The sequence below is a fragment of the Macaca nemestrina genome, chromosome 14 (genome assembly GCF_043159975.1).
Source record: "Macaca nemestrina isolate mMacNem1 chromosome 14, mMacNem.hap1, whole genome shotgun sequence".
Taxonomy (NCBI): domain Eukaryota; kingdom Metazoa; phylum Chordata; class Mammalia; order Primates; family Cercopithecidae; genus Macaca; species Macaca nemestrina.
In genome coordinates this window covers 15,520,507-15,544,489 of record NC_092138.1, presented here as the reverse complement: position 1 = coordinate 15,544,489, position 23,983 = coordinate 15,520,507, and the positions used below count along the sequence as shown (strand labels likewise).

Below are 23,983 nucleotides of genomic sequence, written 5' to 3'. Positions count from 1 at the left end.
AATCCAAAAATAAACAAAGGAAAATTTGATTTAATAAGGCCAGCGATCATTTTGACCCTAGTGTATAGTAAATTGCCTTTTAGAAAACTTGATTAAATAGTAACATGAGGTCATCAGAGCTTTGCATGCACGTACTATGTACTTCTCAGGCTTTAAAAATGATTTTTTCTATAGAAATGATTTTTTTCTATAAAAATACTTTAAAAATAATTAATTGCTGGATTTTATTGCAAACAAAAGTGGGAATATACAACTACAGAGGCATGCTTTAGAAGTCACATTCCTTGTAACCAAAAGGAGCCCCCTCCTTACAGTCCCCCTTAGGAATCCCCTTATCCTAAGGAATACATTCCAAGATGCCCAGTGGATGTCTAACACCAGAGAGTATGGAACTCTACGAATACTATGTTTTTCCTTAGTCTGATAACTGAGATGGTTTCTAGGTGACTAATGGGTGAGTAGCATAGACAGTGTGGATACACTGGAACAAGGGATGATCCATGTACCAGGTAAGACAGAACAAAATGATGCAAGATTCATTACATAACTCAGAATGCCATGCAATTTACAGCTCATGAATTGTTTATTTCTGGAATTTTCCATTGGTTATTTTTGGACCATGGTTGATCACAGGTTACTGAAACTGCAGAGAGCCAAATCTCAGATTAGGGGATACTACTGTATAGGTGCAAGTCATACTTTTTCTAGGTAGCTGGTAAAACTAGCTTCAAAGTTAATAATAAATAATGAGCTTAGAATGAAAGCATAATAAGCATTGGCTAAACTTCCCTATCATAGGACAGTTTTATGTCATGGAATATTAAAGGCATACAATGTGTGTGTTCTGGGAAGTATTTTGCTTTTCAACTGGCAAAATCACTGGTATGTTAGCTCTGAATCAGGTCTTCACTAATATGTGGTGTATACATTGATGAAAAGTGATTGATGATTTTTTCCTGCTAATTATTCAAAATCCACACTAGAGGAAATTTTCAGTCTGTCATTGGTGTTTTCCTGCGGCATGATGTATATTAGGAAAAGAGTATTAATAACATTACTGTTAGTAATACTGTCACTAATGGGGCATTAGGCATGTATAGAGCAAGGAGAAGCACTGCCACACAGTAAAGGACTTTGCAACAGATTGCCATTCTACATACTTTTCTGTAACAGAGAACGGCTGGTGATGAGCAATATGTCTACCAATTTTTACAATTATTGATTTATTTACTTTTATTTCATTCAATTTTTGGTGAACAGCTGGTGTTTGCTTACATGAATAAATGGTGATTTCTGAGATTTTGGTGCACCCATCACTTGAGCAATATACACTGAACCCAATCTGTAGTCTTTTATGTCTCACGCCCCTCCTACCCTTTCCCTGCAGTCTGCAAAGTCCAGTATCTCATTCTTATGCCTTTGCATCCTCAGAGCTTAGATTCCACTTATTAGTGAGAACACATGATGTTTGGTTTTCCATTCCTGAGTTACTTCACTTAGAATAGTAATCTTCGGTTCCATCCAAGTTGCTGCGAATGCCTTTATTTTGTTCTGTTTTATGGCTGAGTAGTATCCGTGGTATACATATCCACAATTACAATTTCTTTACCCACCCATTGATTAATGGGCATTTGGGCTGTTTCCATTATTTTTGCAATTGTGACTGGTACTGCTATAAACATGCATGTGTGAGTATCTTTTGTATTTCTGTGGTATCGGTTAAAATATCTCCCGTTTCATTTCTAATTAAGCTTATTTGGGTCTTCTTTCTTCTTTTCATGGTTAATCTTGCTAATGGTCTATCAGTTTTATCTTTTCCAAGAACCAGCTTTTTGTTTCATTTATCTTTTGTATTTTGTTTTCTGTTTCAATTTTGTTTAGTTCTGCTTTATCTTCTGCATAGATACCCAGTAGTGGGATTGGTGGACCAAATGATAGTTCTACTTTTAGTTCTTTAAGGAATCTCCACACTGTTTTCCATAGTAATTGTACTGGTTTCTGTTCCCACCAGCAGTGATAAAATGTTCCATTTTTATTACATCCATGCCAACATCTAGTATTTTTTAACTTTTTAAGTATGACCATTCTTGTAAGAGTGAGGTGGTATTGCATCGTGGTTTTGATTTGCATTTCCCTTATCATTAGTGATGTTGAGCATTTTTTCATATGTTTGTCGGTCATTTGTATATCTTCTTTTGAGAATTGTCTATTTATGTCTTTAGCCCACTCTTTGATGGGATTGTTTGTATTTTTCTTGCTTATTTATTTGAGTTCTTTGTAGATTCTGGATATTAGTCCTTTGTCAAATGTGTAGAGTGTGAATATTTTCTCCCACTCTGTCAGTCATCTGTTTACTCTGCTGACTGTTTCTTTTGCTGTGCAGAATCTTTTTAGTTTACTTAAGTCTCATGTATATATCTTTGTTTTTGTTGCATTTTCTTTTTGGTCTTTGGTCATGAAGTCTTTGTCTAAGCCAATGTCTAGAAGGGTTTTTCTGATGTTATCTTCTAGAATTTTTATTGTTTTAGGTCTTAGATTTAAGTTCTTGATTCAGCTTGAGTTGATTTTTGTATAAGGTGAGAGATGAGGATTCAGTTTTATTCTTCTACATGTGGCTTGCCAGTTATCCCAGCACCATTTATTGAACAGGGTTTCCTTTCCCCACTTTATAGTTTTGTTTGCTATGTCAAAAAATCAGTTGATTGTAAGTATTTGGCTTTATTTCTGGGTTATTTATTCTGTTCCATCTGTCTATGTGTTAATTGTTGTACCGGTACCATGCTGTTTTGGTCACGATGGCCTTATAGTATAACTTGGCCTTACGGTATAGTTGATGCCTCCAGATTTGTTCTTTCTGCTTAGTCTTGCTTTGGCTATGTGGGCTCATTTTGGTTCCATATGAATTTTGGGATTGTTTTTTTCTAATTCTGTGAAGAATAATGATGGTATTTTGATGGGAATTGCATTGAATTTGTAGATTGCTTTTGGCAGTATGGTCATTTGCACAATATTGATTCTACCCATCCATGAACATGAGATGTGTTTCCATTTGTTTGTGTTTTTTATGATTTCTTTTGGAAGTGTTTTGGAACTTTTTGTTGGCAATTTTTAAAATACTGTTTCAGTATCATTGCTTGGTCTGTTCAGAGTTTCTATTTATTGTAGGAGGATTTTATGGTTTATTGTAGGAGGATTTTATGTTTCCAGGAATTTATCCATCTCCTCTAGGTTTTCTAGTTTATGTGTGTAAAGGTGTTCATAGTAGCCTTGAATGATCTTTTGTATTGCTGCGATATCAGTTATAATATCTCCCTTTTCATTTCTAATCGAACTTATTTGGATTTTCTCTCTTCTTTTCATGGTTAATCTCACTAATGGTCTATCAATTTTATTTATCTTTTCAAAGAACCAACTTATTATTTCATTTATCATTTTAATTTTTTTTTCTGTTTCAATTTCATTTCGCTCTGCTTTGATCTTTGTTATTTCTTTTTTTCTGCTGGGTTTGGGTTTCATTTGTTCTTGTTTCTCTAGTTCCTTGAGGTGTGAGCTTAGATTGTCTATTTGTACTCTTTCAGACTTTTTGATGTAGGCATTTAATGCTGTGAACTTTCCTCTTAGCACCACCTTTGCTGTATCCAAGAGGTTTTGATAGATTGTGTCACTATCGTCATTCAGTTCAAAGAATTTTTTAATTTCCATCTTGATTTCAATGTTGACCCAACAATCATTCAGGAGCAGGTTATTTAATTTCCATGTATTTGTGTGGTTTTGAGGATTCCTTCTGTAGTTGATTTCCAGTTTTATTCCATGGTGGTCTAAAAGAGTACTTGATATAATTTCGATTTTCTTAAATTTTGAGACTTGTTTTATGGCCTATCATATGGTCTGTCTGGTCTATCTTGGAGTATGTTTTATGTGCTGATGGATAGAATGTATATTCTGTAGTTGTTGGGTAAAATGTTCTGTAAAAATCTGTTAAGTCCATTTGTTCTAGGATATAGTTTAAATCCATTGTTTCTTTGTTGACTTTCTGTCTTGATTACCTGTCTAGTGCTGTCAGTGGGGTATTGAAGTCCCCACTATTATTGTGTTGCTATCTATCTCATTTCTTAGGTCTAGTAATAATTGTTTTATAAAATTGGGAGCTCCAGTGTTAGGTGCATATATATTTAGGACTGTGATACATTCCCATTGGACAAGTCCTTTTATCATTATAGAATGTCCCTGTTTGTCATTTTTAACTGCTGTTGCTTTAAAATTTGTTTTGTCTGATATAAGAATAGCTACTCCTGTTTGCTTTTGGTGTCCATTTGCATAGAATATCTTCTTCCATCCCTTTACCCTAAGTTTATGTGAGTCCTTATGTGTTAGGTGAGGCAGCAGATACTTGGTTGGTGGATTCTTATCCATCCTGCCATTCTGTGTCTTATAAGTTGAGCATTTGGACCACTTATATTCAGTGTTAGTATTGAGATGTGAAGTGCTATTCTATTCATTGTGCTATTTGTTGCCTGAATACCTTGGTTTTTTTATTTTTGTGTTTTTGTTTTATAGGTGAGATGTATGCTTTAAGGAGTTTCTATTTTGGTGTATTTGAGGATTTGTTTCAAGATTTAGAGCTCCTTTTAGCAGTTCTTGTAATGCTGGCTTGGTAGTAGCAAATTCTGTCAGCGTTTATTTTTCTGAAAAAGGCTGTATCTTTCCTTCACTTATGAAGCTTAGTTTCACTGGATACAAAATTCTTGGCCAAGTGTTTTGTTTAAGGAGGCTGAAGATAGAGCCTCAATCCCTTGTAGCTTGTACAATTTCTGCTGAGAAATCTGCTGTTAATCTGATAGGCTTTCCTTTATAGGTTACCTGATGCTTTTGCCTCATAGCTCTTAAGATTCTTTCCTTTGTCTTGACTTTAGATAACCTGATGACTATGTGCCTAGGCAATGATATTCTTTTTGCAATGAATTTCCCAGGTGTTTGTTGAGCTTCTTGTGTTTGGATGTCCAGATCTCTAGTAAGGCTGGGGAAGTTTTCCTTAATTATTTCCTCAAATATGTTTTCCAGACTTTTAGATTTCTCTTATTCCTCCAGAACGCCAATTATTCTTAGGTTTGAACACTTAATATAGTCCCAAACTTCTTGGAGACTTTTTTTAAAAAATTCTTTTTTCTTATTTTTGATGAATTGGGTTAATTAAAAAACCTTGTGTTCGAGTCCTGAGGTTCTTTCTTCTGCTTGTTCGATTCTATTGCTGAGATGTTTCAGTGCCTTTTGCATTTCTCTAAGTGTGTCCTTGATTTCCAGAAGTTGTGATTGTTTTTTATTTATGCTATCTGTTTCACTGAAGATTTTTCCCTTTGTATATTGCATCTTTTTCTGATTTTATTAAATTGGACTTCACCTTCCTCTGATGCCTCTTTGATTAGCTTAATAATTGACCTTCTGAATACTTTGGTAATTCAGGGATTTCTTCTTGATTTAGATCCATTGCTGGTGAGCTAGTGTGATCTTTTAGGGGTGTTCAAGAACCTTGACTTGTCATATTACCAGAATCATTTTTTCTGGTTCCTTTTAATTTGGGTAAACTATGTCAGAGGGAAGATCTGGGATTCAAGATCTGCTGTTCAGATTCTTTTGTCCCACAGGATGCTCCCTTGATGTAGTGTTCTCCCCCTTTCCCTAGGGATGTGGCTTCCTGAGAGCTGAACTGTAGTAATTGTTATTTCTCTTCTGGATCTATCCACCCAGCAGAGCTACTGAGCTCCAGGCTGGTACTGGTGGATGTCTGCACAGAGTCCTGTGATGTGAACAATCTTCATGTCTCTCAGCCATGGATACCAGCAACTCCTCCAGTGGAGGTGGCAAGGGAGTTAAATGGACTCCGTGAGGGTACTTAGTTTGTAGTTTCGCTTACTGTACTAGTTTTGTGCTGGTTGGCCTCCTGCCGGGAGGTGGGGCCTTTTTTTTTTTTTTTTTTTTTTTTTGAGATGGAGTCTCACTCTCTTGTCCAGGCTAGAGTGCAATGGTGAGATCTCGGCTCACGGCAACCTCTGCCTCCCAGGTTCAAGCGATTCTCCTGCCTCATCTTCCCAAGTAGCTGGGATTACAGGTGCCTGCCACCACACCCGGCTAATTTTTGTATTTTTAGTAGAGATGGGGTTTCACCATGCTGCCCAGGCTGGTCTTGGACTCCCAACCTCAAGCGATCTGCCTGCCTTGGCCTCCCAAGTGCTGGGATTATAGGCGTGAGCCACAGGGCCCGGCTGAGGTGGGGCTTTTAAGAGAGCATCAGCTGCGGTAGTATAGGAAGGATCAGGCAGTGGGCAAGGCCCTAGAGCTCCCAAGAGATTATGTCTTTTGGCTTCCGGCTACCAGGGCAAGCATAGAAAGATCATGAGGTGGGGGTAGGGTTAGGTGTGTCTGAGCTCAGACTCTCCTTAGATGAGGTTTGCCATGGCTGCTTTGGGGAATGGAGGCGTGGTTCCCAGGCCAATGGAGTAATGTTCCCAGGGGAATTATGGCCGCCTCTACTATGTCATGAAGGTTGCCAGGGAAGTAGGGGAAACCCAGCAGTTACAGGCCTCACCCAAGTCCCATGCAGCTCAAAAGGCCAGTCCCACTCCAACTGTGCACCCACCAACAGCACTGAGTTCATTTCCAGGCAGTGGTGCACAGGAATGAGAACTTGCCTCAGACTACCAGCCTCATGGCTGATAAAGCAAGCAGAGCTTTCAGGTTTCATACCTCCCCACCTGCCCCAGCTTCTGTGCCATGTCAGCACACCCAGTTCACCCCCTCCTACAAGTTCTGTCCAGGAATCTTTGCGTTTGGTTGAAACTGTTACAAAGTTCATTTGGATGTTTCCTTCTCTCTGTGGTCTTTTCCCAGTTCCTCTGGCAGCCCTCCTCAAGGACCTCTGTGAGACAAAGTCAGAAATGACTTCCCTGGAGCCCAAGAGAACTCACAGGGCTCTTCCCGCTGCTTCTTCTACCCTTGTATTCACTCGGCTCTCTAAATTTGTCTCAGCTCCGGTTAAGGTTGGATCTTTCTCCTGTGATTTGGACCTTCAGGTTCCCCACTGAGGGTATGTGTTTGGGGACGGATCATCCCTCTTTCACACATTTACACTTTGAGCACTCTCAGTTTTTCAAGTTTCTTGGAGTCTACGGGAGCAATGCACTTCCTTCAAAGGGTCTGTGGATTCTCTCGGCTTTCCTGGTATATTCCTGTGTTAGTTCCCGGAGCAAAACTTCATAATGTGAGTCTCCACACATGAGTCTCCACACATGAGTCTGCCTACTAATCTTGATTTGGTGTTGAAAGAAATGCAGTACAGAAATTTGTGGATAAAATCAGATGGCAGTACCTATCCTTTCAGCCTACTCCCCTGAAAATGAGATTCTTCTTTTCCAAAGTGGAGTATGCTGTTTTCCAAAAGGAAACTTTTATAACTTTTTAAATGGTGAAATACAACACATGAAGAGAAAGGTGCATAGGCCATAAATGCACATTGTAATGAATAATCAGAAAGTAAATATCCTTTTAACTACTACCTAAATAAGGAAATAGACTGTTGTCTACACTGTAGAAGCAACCCCTTGCCCCAGGGTATCCCTTTTCAATCACATTCTCTATCCCTCTTAGATTAAGACATTATCTTGATAGGCACATTACTTTCATTCTTGAGATTCTTTGTACTTTTATTGCTTTTATATGTGGCCCTAAATAAAATGGCTAATATTAACTGGTTTTAAACTTTATATAAATTCATAATTTAAAAAAGTCTTTCAATGAATAATATGTTTGTAAGATTAAATTAGGTTTATTGTACCTAACTCTAGTGAGTTCACTTTTCCTGTAGCATAAAATTTCACCATCTTAATAACCACAATTTATCCATTTTAACATTCTGATATCTTGATGAATGTTAGAATTATTTTTAGCTATTGCAAAAATTGCTACCATGAACTTTCTTTTACATGTTTCTAGGTATATGAATACATTTTTCTAGGTATATACCCAGAAATGGAATTGTTATTGTTTGGCCATAGAATATTGTTTTCTCACAGGTATGTTGAATACATGTATATACATTTTTCTAGTTATATACCCAGCAATGGAATTATTTTTTGGTCATAGAATATTGTATGGGTAAGGACACTTTTCTAAAGTGGTTTAAAGATAAGTGTTGGTGAGAATGTGGAGAAAGGGTACCTCATATACTGTTGTTTGGAATGTAAATTAATACAGTAATCATAAGCCAATTTTCACTCATACCAACCCTGCATAACAGCTTCTTGCTTCATATCTTCACCAACACTTGGTATTGTCAGACTTTTAAATTTTCTCAATCTCATGGATTTGTAGAAGGACATCACTATAGTTTTAATTTTCATTTCAAGATGGAAATTGTGTACATGAATACTTGAAATAATAAATAAAATTTAAAAGTCTTCATAATATTGATAATTCCAGTAAAGACCTTTTCTATTACTTGAAATCATTCATTCAAGTCATATAACTAACAGTATATTTGCTTAATTCATCAGATAAATCAATTAATATTTTCTTGACTTGATTTCAAGATTACATTCACATAATCAATGAAACATGAGCAAATATTTTCTATTTGTTTATATAACTAAAGGGTAGTGGTACTACCTCATTTACTGCATCTTCCAGTTTGAAACTTTGAAACCTTTGTTATTTGTTTACAGTTTTCTCACTGACATCATTGGTGAAAGAGAGCTGAATGTTATATTCAGTGTATTCTGTCCACAAGCTTTGGTTTCATGTACAATAGAAATATCTCTCATTCTCTGATGAAGTCTCCTAATGCATGCTAGCATTCTCACTGTTGAATAGTATTGCAAAGGCAGAGTGTAGTATAGTTGATATAAATACTAAGCAAAGAAAACACACAGAGCTTATAGTTTGAGCTAAAAGAGTGATTTTTATTTCTGTGGAGGATGCCAAACAAAACCATCCCAATCCTTGGTAAGAGATGATAATATTAATGAAAGTTATATTTTTTATCACACATGCTTTATACTTGCTATTTAGATTATGATAATTTTTCACAAAAATTAGTCATCACAGTTACTCCAAAAGACCATTAAGTGGTCTATCAGAGACAGAATTTTGGTAAACACTAGTAAGGTAGAAAGTGCCAATGATGAAGAGCTGATGACAAGGATTTTAGGACTGACTTGGCGCTGCAGCTTACTGACCATCTGGGGGAATCATTAATGCTTCTGAGTTTCTATTTCTTCATCTGGAAAACAGTCCTTATTATAGCTGCCCCAATTTTCTCATGGTTTGTCTAGATAAGATAATATGAAAACATATTTAAAGACCAGTCTGCTTCCAGTTGTGATGGAGTAGCTGGTATCAGACCCACTGTTCTATAAGAGAATTTTGAAAGTTGGCTATGGTGCAAAACCATCTACAAAAACAATCAAAATAAAAACCAAACAAACACCAAAACCAATGCTGTTTTTGAAGGCACTGGAGACCAACCTAAACAGCCAGAACATGAGGGACCAAGATTTAGAGAAAAGGGAATCATAGAAAAGTGAGACCTACATTCTGTAGGAAATTTCCCTCAAGACATTTTGTGACCACTAATCAGTAATTAAGCAGAGCAAGATTCTAAGAAAATAAGTATAAAGCAACTATTAAAAAGCTAAGCAGAGATTATCACAGCTTTGGGATTTGCTAAAGGCCTTAATAAACACTCTTGGATTTTAGTGGCAAACCCTGAAAGCTTACTCCCTAGGAGTGCTAGAAAACTAGAAATAGACTAGTCTTTACTGGATCAAGGAGAAATACTTGTATTCTAATGTCTGACAAATAAAAATGAAATTCTCTCTAGGGTAGATAACATTACCTAGGGCCACTAGGATTTTCATACACATTATTTATCATTCATTCAAAGACTGCCAGGATGCCAGGAAAAATAACCAAATCTACAAAAATCAGGAGAAAAAAGAAACAGATCTGTAAGTCATGCAGCTGTTGGGACAATGATATGAACAGTAAAATAACTATGATTATTGTGTTCAAGGAAAATAGGAAAGGTGGATAATTGCACAGCAAATTAAGAAACTATAAAAATTACAAAATAGGAGTCTTTATAATTAATGTATTTAACAGCAGATTAGACTCATACAAAAGGATTCATATATAAGAAGATAGGTTAGAAAATATTTAGATTGAAGGAGAGAAAGAAAGGGACAGAGAAAAAGAGAGACAAGAAAGTTAAAGAGAGATGCTTTAAAGCCATAGGACATAAGGTACACAGTGTAAAGATTAAACTTATGGGTTATTGGAGTCCAGAAAAAGAAGTGAGATAGAAAGGGAGACAAGATTCTCTGAAGAGATCATAGCCTAGAATTATCTAAAATTGTTGGAAGTCTACTGATTCAAGCATATCTATGAATCAAAATCAGGGCAAATCAAAGAACATCACATCTAGATACATCATAGTAAAACTCTTGAAAGCTCAAAATAAAGAACAATCCTAAAAGCATCTATAAGAAAAAAGATACATTACTTTTAAAGGAGCAACATTGAAGTTATGGTTGACTTTTCAATAGTGTGATTTCTTTCTTATATGTTTGCAAAAATTGACCAGAGGATTTATCTAGGCATGAAACACTCTGTGCAAGAAAATTTCAGACTTATATTCAATTCATCAGCAATATAAGAAAAATTAGATTATTTCATCAATTTTGATAGTTAACTTTTAAAAAGGAATTTGTCTATTCTAAATTTTAAATTTATTGGTGTAATATTTAAAATTATATATTCCTATTATTTTGTAAAGTATACTTTGTAGGAATATTCTTTTTTATTTGCATATTAATTTGTGGCTTTTTTCTATTTTGTGCCTGTCAAATCTTTATAGAGGTTTATCAATTTCATTATTTTTGAAGAATAAACTTTGGCATTCTTTTTCTACTTCATTTTGTTTTCTATTTCATAGATTTTATCTCTTAAATATTTTATTACTTCTATGACTTTAAATAGCTGTTTATTTACTAGTTCCTTTATATGGTCATTTAATCTTTGATTTTCAGGCTTCATCCTTTTGTAATATATGCATACATGCATTTTGCTCTATAAATTTCCCTCTAAGAAATGCTGTGGTTCGTTTTATAAGGCCAGCATGACCTTAACATCAGAGAACATTATTAAAATTTCTTGGTGGTAATGGCCAAATCTCTCATTAAAATAGATGCAAAATTTTAAAATAAAAAAATTAGTAAATTCTACCCAGGAATACAAAAAAAAGAGTAATACATTGTGTCCAGGTAGGCTTTATTCCAGTTATACAAAATTGGTGTAATAATAGAAGAAGAAATAAATGTTATTTGTTATACTAAAAAAGGGGGGGAAAGTCTAATATGACCATCACAACGGATTTTTAAAAAGCATTTGCTTAGGATAACAATCCTTCAGAATAAAATACCTAGTATTCTTAATGTGCCAGAATACCTACCAAAAATCTCTACCAAAATAATATTTAATGGCAATAAATGTTAAAATAAATAACTAAAACTTTCTTTCTGTAACTGAGAATGACATAAGAATGTCTTGCTTTTGACTCTTCTATTTAATATTATACTTAATGTTCTATCCAGTGCAATAAGATAAGAAAAATGAACAAAAAGAAACAAGGATCAGAAATGTAGAAAAAACTACAAATGCCATTATTGGTAGATAAAATTAATGTGCCCATAGAAAATTACCAAAAGAATCAAACCTAATGAAAAAAACAGAGTATTACAACATGCAACCTGAATGAGTATCACTTGATGTTGAATGATAGAGCAGAGGTAAATGTGTACATAATGTTTGATTCTACTTATGTAAAGTTCTGAAACATGCAAAACATATATATACAGAAATCAAAAGGGTGGTTACATTTGGTGAGGAAGTAATTATTGGAAGGGGACATGAGAAAGGGTGTTTGATCTGGGAGTGGTCAATAGGTATGCACATAAGTAAAACTTATTGAACTGTACATAAAAGACTTGCATACTTTATAGTATGCATGCTACATCTCACTACTAAAGTAAACAAAGAAATAAATGAAACCTTATAACCAAAGAGAAAATTTATGAATTCCTATTATTCCTCCTGTGTCTTATCTCAGCTAATTATAGGGCCATTTTATGTAAGGTTCTATATATGTTTTATCTTTTGTTTATAATCTTATTAATATAAGACATAATTTATTAGTTATATGGCTTATATTTTTTGTAAGAGTCCTATAAAACGAAAATGAGTATTTCCAATCTAGATCAAAGATCATGGTGTGGCAAAGCAGAAATATTCATGTTTTCTTAAGGGAGAGAGCAATGGAATCTCTGTGAATGGACCTATTTACAGAGGGTGACGTCTCTTACACTGTCTTGCAAGATCCTTAATGGCAGTGACAGTGAATTATTCATGTCTGCCCACCCAAGTGTTAGCCTGGAATATACTAATAATCCAAGCTAATATTTATTGGACATTCACTCTGTGCAAGGTTTTTTTATGTGTATGATCTCAATTACTTCTCATAACAACCTGTGAAAAAGCTATGATTTTGTCCTCATTTTAAAGTCAATAAAACAGAAGCTCATAGAAACTACATAACAGTTTGTAAGAGGTAGAGTTTAGATGCAAGTCCAAGTCAGTACGAATCTCAAGACTATGCTCATAACCATTGTATTATACTTCCAAGAAAGCAGTTGGGTATATGAGTCAGAAACCTCTATATCTCCATTATAGAATTGAAAACAACCCATTTATTAAGTTTAAACTCTGGAATTCCTCCTCATTAGGGAATAAGTCCCATAAAGAAGGGATAATATTTTATTCATCTATGGGCACCCATTGTTTAGCACAGGACATGTCACATAACAGATATTAGGCTTAATAAAGATTTGTTCAGTGAGGTAGCTTGAATATCCATGATTGTGGTATCACTGTAGAATCCATCCATTCCTGCACACTTGTTTGTAACTGAAATAGAAATTATCTCTTAGCAAGCTTCACAAGGTAATAAGAATATTCATCAAATAATTCTGATCCAAACTGTGGGACTTACTGGTACTTACTATATCTGAAATTCACAATTGGTGCACAGAAAGCAAAAAGAACTGTCTGGAGTCAAAGCAAACTTTAGGGCTTCTGAACAAAATTGCTCCATTTTGTTACCACATTTTCCATTTTCTCAATAAAGTGATAGCTACTTATTGATGGTCTTAGTATTTTCCCAACACTCTCTTTGTGTTCTGAAGATAAGCTGTCAACACAACCCCAGAGAATCTTTTGGAAGGGCAGGAATGCCCAAGGATATTACCTCTGCCTAGAGCTCCGCCAGCAGACATATGCCTTAAAATTTTTTCTTTTCTACCAACTCTTTGTCCTTGGAGAGAAACCAATTTTCCTCTCTTTTGTAATGCACAGGATCTACAGGGATGCCTGGGTAAGGAATTTAGCATATCATCCTGGGAATACCTTTCTCTTTGATTTGGCAATATATCACTGGAGGTGGAAACAGTTGTGCAACAGTTTATGGGTGTGGTGTGGGGTCTAGTGGCCGCTTTTATTTTTTCGCTTCTAGAATTTTATTTCCTTTGAGTCACTTTTTAATTGTGATGGATTTGTTTTATGTTGTATATATTCATTTTGAAGATCTTAGGCAGTCTTTTTTTCAAGATTCATGGAAACAAAGATTCATGATTCTGATGAAAAAGAGTGTTCAACATCTGTCAGGACCTGTGTTTCTGCACATTTTTGATGTGTACATATTTGACATTTTAAAAAGTTATGTAATCCATGATGACACAAATAAATCTCTGAATTATCAATGCTCAATCTCAGTGCCTGCCCCATTCATAAGTAAAGTTAAAATGTACAGGAAGATCCAAATCACCTTCTGCCCCAATCTATGATTGATTGACTTATGGTAAGAACATGTAACATGACATCTAACCTCAGCAAATTATTTAGGGTATAATACTGTGTGGTTTACTAAGGCCACAATGTACAGCAGATCTCTAGAACTTACTCATCTTGCAAAACTAAAACTTTACCCATTGAACAGCAACTCCCTGTTTCTCCTTCCACCTCGTTCCCTGGCAACCAACATTCCACCCTCTGTTTCTATGAGTTTGACTATTTTACCAACCTCATATATATACATGAAATCATACAGTATTTGTCCTTCTGTGACTGGCTTCTTTCACTTAGAATAATTAAACTTATGTTACTTCTTTAACATGAGGCTGTTGCAAAAAGGGAAAAATGTAAATTGAAGAAGCAATGGTTTCCTAATATTAACAAATGTAGAGTATAATTTCAGGTGACATTCAAGACCTTGCTCATCTCAACAGCCAGTGGGACTGTCAAGCTAGAACATGTCTTGTTCACCTGTTGAGTTTAGGAGTTACTGTAGAAAAATCATTTAAAAAAATAATAGTTGCGTCTAAGCAGGACACTGAATTTTTTGATTTCTGACATTCTATAGCACAGCAACATGGCACAAGTATACATATGTAACAAACCTGCACGTTATGCACATAATAATAAATAAATTTAAAAAAATAATAATAAAATAAAAATAAAAATAAAAAAAATAAAAATAAAAATAAAAATAAAATATCAAAAAAAAAATTACTAGAGATCTAGACATCCAAATACAAGAAGCTCAAAGAAAACCTGGGAAATTTATGCCAAAAACTAATTACCCAGGAATATAGTCATCAGGTTATCTAAAATCAAAACAAAGGAAAGAATCTTAAGTACTGTGAGGCAAGAGTTTCAGGTAATCTAAAAGGAAAACCTATCAGATTAACAGCAAATTTCTCAGTAGAAACCCTACAAGCCAGAAAAGATTGGGGTCCTATCTTTAGCCTCTTCAAACAAAATAATTAACAACAAAACAAACAAAATAATGTTGTATCCAAAAAATTAAGCTTCATAAATGAAGGAGAGATAAAGTCTTTTTCAGACAAATAAATGCCGAGAGAATTTGTCACTACCAAGCCAACACTACAAGAAATGCTAAAAGGAGTTCTAAATCTTGAAAGAAAACCTCAAAATGCACCAAAATAGAACCTCCTTAAAGATAAATTTCACAGGGTCTATAAAACCTTAACACAAAGAAAAAAACAACGAGGTATTCAGGCAACAACTAGCATGATGAATGGAATAGTACCTCACATTTCAATATTAATGTTAAATGTAAATGGCCTAAATGCTCCACTTAAAAGATACAGAGTGGTAGAATGGATAAGAATCCACCAACTAAATATCTGCTGTCTTCAGGAGACTCACCCAACACATAAGGATTCACATAAACTTAAGGTTAAGGGGTGGAAAACATTATTCTATGCAAATAGACAACAAAAGAGAGCAGGATTATTAGCTATTATTATATCAGACAGAACATACTTTAACAACAGTTAAAAAAGACCAAGAGGGACATTATATAATGATAAAAATATTAGTCCAACAGGAAAATATCACAATCCTACATAAATGTGCACCTAACACTGGAGCTCTGAAATTTGTAAAACAATTACTACTAGACCTAAGAAATGAGATAGATGGCAACACAATAATAATGTGGGGCTTCAGTACTCCACTGACAGCACTAGACAGGTCATCAAGACAGAAAGTCAACAAAGAAACAATGGACTTACACTGTAACCCAAAACAAATGGACTTAGCAAATATTTACAGAACACTATAAATAACAACAACTGCAAAATGAACATTCTTTTCATCAGCATATGAAACATTCTCCAAGATATACTATATGATAGGTTACAAAACAAGTCTCAATAAACTTAAGAAAATCAAAATTATATCAAGTGTCTTCTAAGATCACAGTTGAACAAAACTGGAAATTAATTCAAAAAGGAACTCTCAAAATTATACAAATACATGAAAAATAAATAATCTGCTCCTGAAGGATCTTTGGGTCAACAATGAAATCAAGATGGAAATTAAAAATTCTTTGAACTGATCAATAATAGTGACACAACTTATCAAAGCCTTTGGGACACAGCAAAAGCAGTGCTAAGAGGAAAGTTCATAGTAATAAATGCTTACATTGAAAAACCTGAAAGAGCACAAATAGACAATCTAAGGTCACACCTCAAGGAACTGGAGAAACAAGAACAAACCAAACCCAAACTCAGTGGAAGAAAAAAAAAAAAAAAGAAGAAGAGAGCAGAACTAATGAAATAAAACAAACAAAAAATGCAAAAGATAAATGAAACAAAAAGTGGTTCTTTGAAAAGATAAACAAAATTGATAGACCATTAGCAAGATAAACCAAGAAAAGAAGAGAGAAGATCCAAATAAGTGCAATTAGAAGTGAAATGGAAGATATTATAACCAATATCACAGAAATACAAAAGATCATTCAAGTCTACTATGAACACTTTTACATGCACAAACTAGAAAATCAAGAGGAGATGGATACATTCCTGGAAAAATACAACCCTCCTAGATTAAATCAAGAGGAAATAGAAACTCTGACAGACCAATAACAAATAGTGAAATTGAAACAATAATAAACAAATTGCCAACAAAAAAGTTTCAAGATGAGATGGATTCACAGCTGAATTCTGTGAGGCATTCAAAGAAGGATTGGTACCAATATTACTGAAACTATTGCCAAAGATGGAAAAAAGGGAATCCTCCCTAAATCTTTATGTGAAGCCAGTATCACTCTAATTCCAAAATCAGGAAATGGCACAACAGAGAAAGAAATTACAAACCAACATCCCTGATGAACATAAATGTAAAAATCCTCGACAAAAATACTAGCTAACCGAATCCAACAGCATATAAAAAAGATAATCCACCATAATCAAGTGGGTTTCATACCAGGGATGCAGGGCTGGTTTAATGAAAACAAGTTAATAAATGTGAAACACCACATAAAACGAAATAAAAACAAAAATCATATGATCATCTCAATAGATGCAGAAAAAGCATTTGACAAAATCCACCATCCCTTTAGGATTAAAATCCTCAGCAAAATTGGCATAGAAGGGACATAGCTCTTGGTAATAAAAGACATCTATTACAAATCCACAGCCAACATTTTATTGAATGGAGAAAACTTGAAGGCATTCCACCTGAGAAGTGGAACAAGACAAGGATGACTACTTTCACCACTTCTATTCAACGTAGTACTGAAAGTCCTAGCCAGAGATATCAGACAAGAGAAAGAAATAGAGGGCATCCAAATAAGTAAAGAGAAAATCAAACTGTCACTGTTTGCCAATGATATGATCATATATGTAGGAAACCCTAAAGACTTATTCAAAAAGCTCCAAGATCTGATAAATGAATTCAGTAAAGTTTCAGGAGACAAAATTAATGTACGCAAATTAGTAGCTCTGCTATACACCAACACGACTAACCTGAGAATCAAATCAAGAACTCAGTCCATTTTACAACAGTTGCAAAAAACTAAAATACTTAGAAATATACCTAACCAAGGAGGTGAAAGATCCGTACAAGAACAATTACAAAACATTGATGAAAGAAATCATAGATGACACAAAGAAATGGACACACATTGCATGCTCATGGATGGGTAGAATCAATGTTGTGAAAATGACCATACTGCCAAAAGCCATCTACAAATTCAATGCAATTCTCATTAAAATACCATCATCATTCTTTATAGAACTAGAAAAAAAGTCCTAAAATTCATATGGAACTAACAAAGACCCCCCCATAACCAAAGTAAGACTACACACAAAGAACAAATCTGTAGGCATCACATTACCCAACTTCAAACTATACCGCAAGACTTTGGTTACCAAAACAGCATGGTAGTGGCATAATTATAGGCACATAGATCAATGGAGCAGAATAGTGAACCCAGAAATAAAACCAAATACTAACAGCCAACTGACTTTTGACAAAGTAAACAAAAGCATAAAGTGAGGAAAGCACACCCTATTTAACAAATAGTGCTGGGATAATTGGCAAGCCACATGTAGAAGAATGAAACTAGATCCTCATTCCTCATTTTATATGAAAATCAACTCAAGATGGATCAAAGACTTAAATCTAAGACCTGAAACCACAAAAATTCTAGAAGATAACATCAGAAAAACTCTTCTAGACATTGACTTAGGCAAAGAGTTCATGACCAAGAATCCAAAACCAAGAGCAACAAAAACAAAGGTAAATAGATGGGACCTAATTAAATTAAAAAGCTTCTGCATAGCAAAATAAATAATCAGAAGAGTAAACAGGCAACCCACAGAGTAGGAGAATATAGTCTCAATCTATACACCTGACAAAAGACTGATATCCAGAATCTACAAGGAACTCAAATAAATCAGGAAGAAAAAAAAAATCCCATCAAAGAGTGGGCAAAGGATATGAATAGACAATTATTAAAAGAAGATACACAAATGGCCAACAAACATATGAAAAAGTGTTCAACATCACTAATTATCAAGGAAATGCAAATTAAAACCACAATGAGATGCCACCTTACTCTTGCAAGAATGGCCATGATTAAAAAATTAAAAAATAATGGATGTTGACATGGGTATGGTGAAAAGAGAACACTTCTACACTGCTGGTGGGAATGTAAAAGTAGTACAGCCACTATGGGAAACAGTATGGAGATTCCTTAAATAACTAAAAGTAGAACAACCATTTGATCCAGCAATCCTGCTACTGGTTATCTACCCAGAGGAATAAAGGTCATTATATGAAAAAGATACTTGCATACACATGTTTATGGCAGCACAGTCCACAATTACAAAAACAAGGAGCCAGCCTAAGTGCCCATCGACCAACAAGTAAATAAAGAATATGTATAAGAATATATACGTGTGTATGTATACACACACATACATACATACATACACACACACCATGGAATACCACTCAGCCCTAAAATGGAACAAACTAAAGGCATTCACGGCAATCTGGATGAAGTTGGGGACCATTATTCTAAGTGAAGTAACTCAGGAATGGAAAAACCAAGCATTGTATTTTCTCACTTATAAGTGGGAGCTAAGCTATGAGGACAAAAAGGCATAAGAATGATATAGTGGGCTTTGGGAACTCAGGGAGAAGGGTGGGAGGGAGGTGAGAGGAAAAAGGACTATACATTAGGTACAGTGTACACTGCTCGGGTGATGGGTACACCAAAATCTCAGAAATCGCCACTAAAGAACTTATTCATGCAACCAAACACTGCCTGTTCCCCCAACACTAGTGAAATAATAATAATAAATATTATTTTAAAAAAATAAGCAAAGACATGGTTCTGATGAAAAAGATTTTTCAACATCTGCCAGAGCCTATGTTTCTATACATTTTTGATGGCACATATTTGGCATTCTAAAATGTTATAATATCCATGATGACACATAGAAATCTCTGAATTATCAGTGCACACTCTCTGTGTCTGGCCCATTCATAAATAAAATTATAATGTACAGGAAGATCCAGCTTATCTTTTGCCCCATTTGTGTGATTAACACCCTTTTCCTTTTGACACCCTTTTGTTTCCCTTTGAGGCCCTCAGTAACAGTTAAGAGTTTATGGTTGCACACAGTAGAAAAGGCTCTAACTTAAATAGAAAACAATTGATTGGGATATAAACATACGTGAGAACATAAGGAAGTGATATAAGAAACCTTCATTAGAAAGATATGAAGAACCGACAAAGCATGAGAGACATTTGGTGAACAAACAAGGAAAGAATAGGTATGGGGAGAGCCTTAGTGATCCATGTATCAGGAACTAATAGAGGAAGTTTTTAGGGAGTGGCTGATTGCTGGGATGAGGCAGTTCCTATTCTTCATTAGCCTTTTGTAATTCTGGGAAAAAGATCTAATTGGCCTAGGTTGGGTCACATGTTCCCTGTTGGTGAGGGGAAGGCCGAAAACCTTGACTGACGAACTGAATCAATCAGTTATTGGAATGGAACAAACCACTCCAAAACTCAGTGGCTTTAAATCATACTAATGTATTTCGTACCTGCAGATAGGCTGGTGATCAGCTGTTGTAAGCTGGGTTCTGCTTAAAGATGTGGGACAGACGGCAAAGATATACTCCATACACAGTTCATTCTGGGTCCCAGGCCGCAGGGTGGCGGCTGCATGGGAGAGGCTCTTCCCACGGCAAAGTGTAAGAGCGCAAGCGCATTTGAAGCCTTTGCTTGCATCACGTCTATTAGTACCCCATTGGCCAAAGCACACTCTGCTTTTTGTGGGAGTGATGACCAAATCAGCGGACAAAAGGAATAGATAGAGGAACGTGTGAAGAAAGGAAGCCAATAATTAAATTGGGGCAATTACCCAAGAATCAAAGAAATAATTACCCCAAAAGAAATCATAATGTTTTTTACCATGAAAAGGATTCTTGGGGTGGGAAGAGGGGAGAAAGAAATGAGATCAACCAATTCCCAGATCCTGAAAGGCCTTGTGCTCACCTGGCTCTTATGAACTGCAACTATAGGTGGTTCCTCTCATGGTACTTTCATACGCCAATAAGACGCCAAGAGCCAAGGATACAATCTTTATGAGAGGGATGTGACAAGTATCTTTAAGGTGAAAATAGACCTGGTCAGATCATGGCTATATAAAAGTAATGTCTATTTTTAGGAGTAGCCCTGAAAATGATTGTAATTACAATATATTAAGACAGAAAAATCATATAGGAGGAGGGATTGTTGCTGTTACTTGCTGTACAAGAACCCCTGAACATCCAAGCAACTGATAAACTAGTCCAGAGCAACAAGTTCAGCCTTTCTGGCTCACTTCAGCACTAGCCATTTCTGAAGCATTATTCTAGTGGATAGCAGTGTGTGTTCCTGTTTCATAATTTACCTTGCCTGGGAAATACTGATGAAACTTGAAGGACATAATAGTTTAACAAATCAAAAGGCCTCCTGATGCTGGTCCTTAAACCTAGACTAGGGTGGCTGCATCAAACCATATATTCAGATTCTAGGGCTTAATTCCTGAGGATTCTCATTAAGTATGTCTGCGTTGAAGCCCTAATTTCTATTTCTATTGTGAAACTCCAGAAGCGTTCAAGAGATTCTAAAGTTTATCCAGATTTCGAATCTACCTAGTCTGGTGCTTTATTTTACGTATGAAAAAAATTAACACCCAGAGTGAATGATGGTATAACTTTCTTCCCAGTGTCACAGAGCTGGTTTGTCTTGAGTTGGAACTTGAGCTAGGACCTGATCTCCTGTCTCCCAGTCCAGGGCATATTCCCCTACACCCTACTGTCTCCTTCATATGAATGCCCGGAGATATCATGCTGATCTGAATTTCTGGAGTATGAACATCATCCCTTCCCCATTTGTAGGAACCTGAATTCTCTTCACCCTAAGGCACATATAGCTTCAGATATATTTGCATATTTATGTGGATCTAATTGTTCATGAGTCGATCTAGTCAATTAGCCTTTGGTTACTGGAAAAGTGATTTAAGACTATTTTTAAATGAAACCTGTGAATCCTTTTGCCATATAGGCACAAAGCAGGAAGTCAAGGTGCACTGTGATAAAGGAGACAGCAGCAGGTCCAGGAAAAAAACTTACAGAGAGAAATCATCAACCCTCAATGGAATGTGAATTGAAAGCTAAGAACTGTTAGTAAAAAGAAAAATGTATAAAGTAAGGGAAAGAAGAACAGAGGGGCATGAGCATGAGGTGGGGGTGCAGAGGGCTTGAACTGCCGTGGACAGCCCATCTCTCAGCAGGTCAGCACTCACAGGTTGGCATGCAGGATGAGATAGGGTGAGAGACAGCCACTGAAAAGGAAGAAAGATGGTCTTTGGGAAGGGAAGATATGCTTGAAATTAAACACAGGGGAGGAAAAGGGTGTTTACAGTTTTCTGAGATGAGATTCAAGGCTGAAGTCATAGTTTGGCAGCCAAACCAAAGAAATTTGGTTTCCCTTGGAAAGATTTATGTCTTCTAGGGTTGAGAAATATGTCTGGCTGCCAATATTTCATAAAGCAACATAGAAAGAAATACAACCTACTTTAGTGTTTGGCTTGGGACTTTTCACCTTTGTTTGGCAAGATATTTTTCATTTTGAAAGAGGGAGTGAGTACTATTCATGTCAGCAACCTATGAAGATCTCAAAGCTCTTTGCCTACATTATCTGGTGGTTCATAATGTTTTACTTACCTATATATAAATATTTTAAATGGTAGATTAAATTAACAGAAACTGTAAAACTCATAACCTGTCTGTTCCAAAATTCTTTTGAGATAACATTGCCATCACACAGAACTAAAAGAAATGTAATCAAGCCCTTTGGGAATTTCATGTAGTAGTTGGAAACCACAAAATGCAGGTCCAGTTCTGCCATTTGCTATTTTTATGACCTTGAGAAGTTACTCAACCCCACTGTGCCACTGATTTCTTATCTATTACGTGGAGTTTATAAAAGTTTATAAAAGAATTTACTTCACAGGGTTGTGGAGAGGATTGAATGACTCTTAGAACAATGCTTGGCACTCAGAAAGGATTAATTATTGTTACCACATTTTCTGGAATTTCTGAGATATCTCAATTTCAACTGTTCTTCATTACTATAGTCATATTATCATGAAAATGCTCTAAAAATGCCAGCTAAGTACATTTTTTAGGTTATCTTTCCTATGCGGAGGTGGCAGCAAAGTTTTTCTTTTATTTTTAAATCAGGTTATGTGTCCTTATTTGAGGTTCAGGAAATATAATCATGTCAAGAAAGGATACAGTTCAGCCAATGTTCCTGAGTGCTGCGAGAGAGGGGAAGCAATGGAGAGGAAAATTTCTTCCAGTCTTCTCCAGCTCCAAACCATGTAAGCCCCACTGTTGTAACTGCTATGAATTATCACCGGCTCTTTGTACTTACCCACTCAGAGTTTCACATCCCTGTTTTCCCATTCAGAGAGATGTTTTCCCCAGGCATAGTCATCTGCTTATACCGGCTGTAATCTCCCCAACAGCTTGTTTGCCAGTATATCTTCCCTTCTCTTTCTGCTTTTCTCTTTCTTCTCCCATGCCTTCTCCCTCTTCCCCTTTGCCAATTTCTTTCCCACCCTTCCTCCCTCCCTCCTTTCCTACTTCTTAAAGTCTTTTTGTCTCTACTGTCCTCCAGGCACTGTTCTTCTCTTCCTAATTCCCCAACATTAACTGATATCCAAGTATTATCTGGATAGATGCTGATTTCTATCCTCCTCTTTCTGCCTTCCCTTTAAATCTTCCTTCATGCCCTCAGTGTCCTATCATCCACCTCTTCTGCTTTGTTCTGCTTCTAGCTCTTTCTCAACCATCTTCATTATTACACAGGGCACATAGGATAATGTAAATGTAGACAATAGATGGAGCTTGAACTATAGGAAAATAATCTGGGCTCTCTTGGTTCTTTTATTTGCCATCTGAGTGGACTTAAACAAGGCAGTTAATCCAGCTAAGCTTCCATCTCCACATTTGTACACCATGTGCTCTGAGTGCTCACGCAAATGCTATCAGGCTCATATGAGGCAGTATAAGTCAACTAGTATGTTTAATGTCTGTCAATTCCTACTTATTCAATGACACTATTGCCCCATTCTCCCTGGCAGTCTAGATATCCTACTCATTTTCAGCCTATAGAAGTCATAGTTTTTACTTTCAACTGTAGTATCTTTCCTGTTGGTAATTATTTCACCTCTGATCCTTTTCTCCCAACCTCAACTCTTCCTTCTTCCTTCATATGCTGTTTATACCAGTAATTCAAAATCACTCAGAGTTTGCCACATGTGACAAGCTGCTTCTCATCACATGACCTCTCCTGAACTGTTCTTGCATTCTTTGTGTGTCTTGGAAGCAATTGTTGAATTGAAGTCTATCCTTTTCTAACTATGTGGGTGTAGACTTTTACACTAATTTTGGAATTCTACAACTTGGATTCAAGCTTCAGCCATATATGTATTTTTACTATCTG

General features: G+C 35.8%; 1 long non-coding RNA gene across 2 annotated transcripts in view; it reads left to right on the top strand.

Moving 5' to 3' along the window:
• Positions 1-23,983, top strand: part of LOC105498738 (uncharacterized) — a 628,747-nt gene that overhangs the window by 505,815 nt on the left and 98,949 nt on the right. The window lies entirely within an intron of this gene.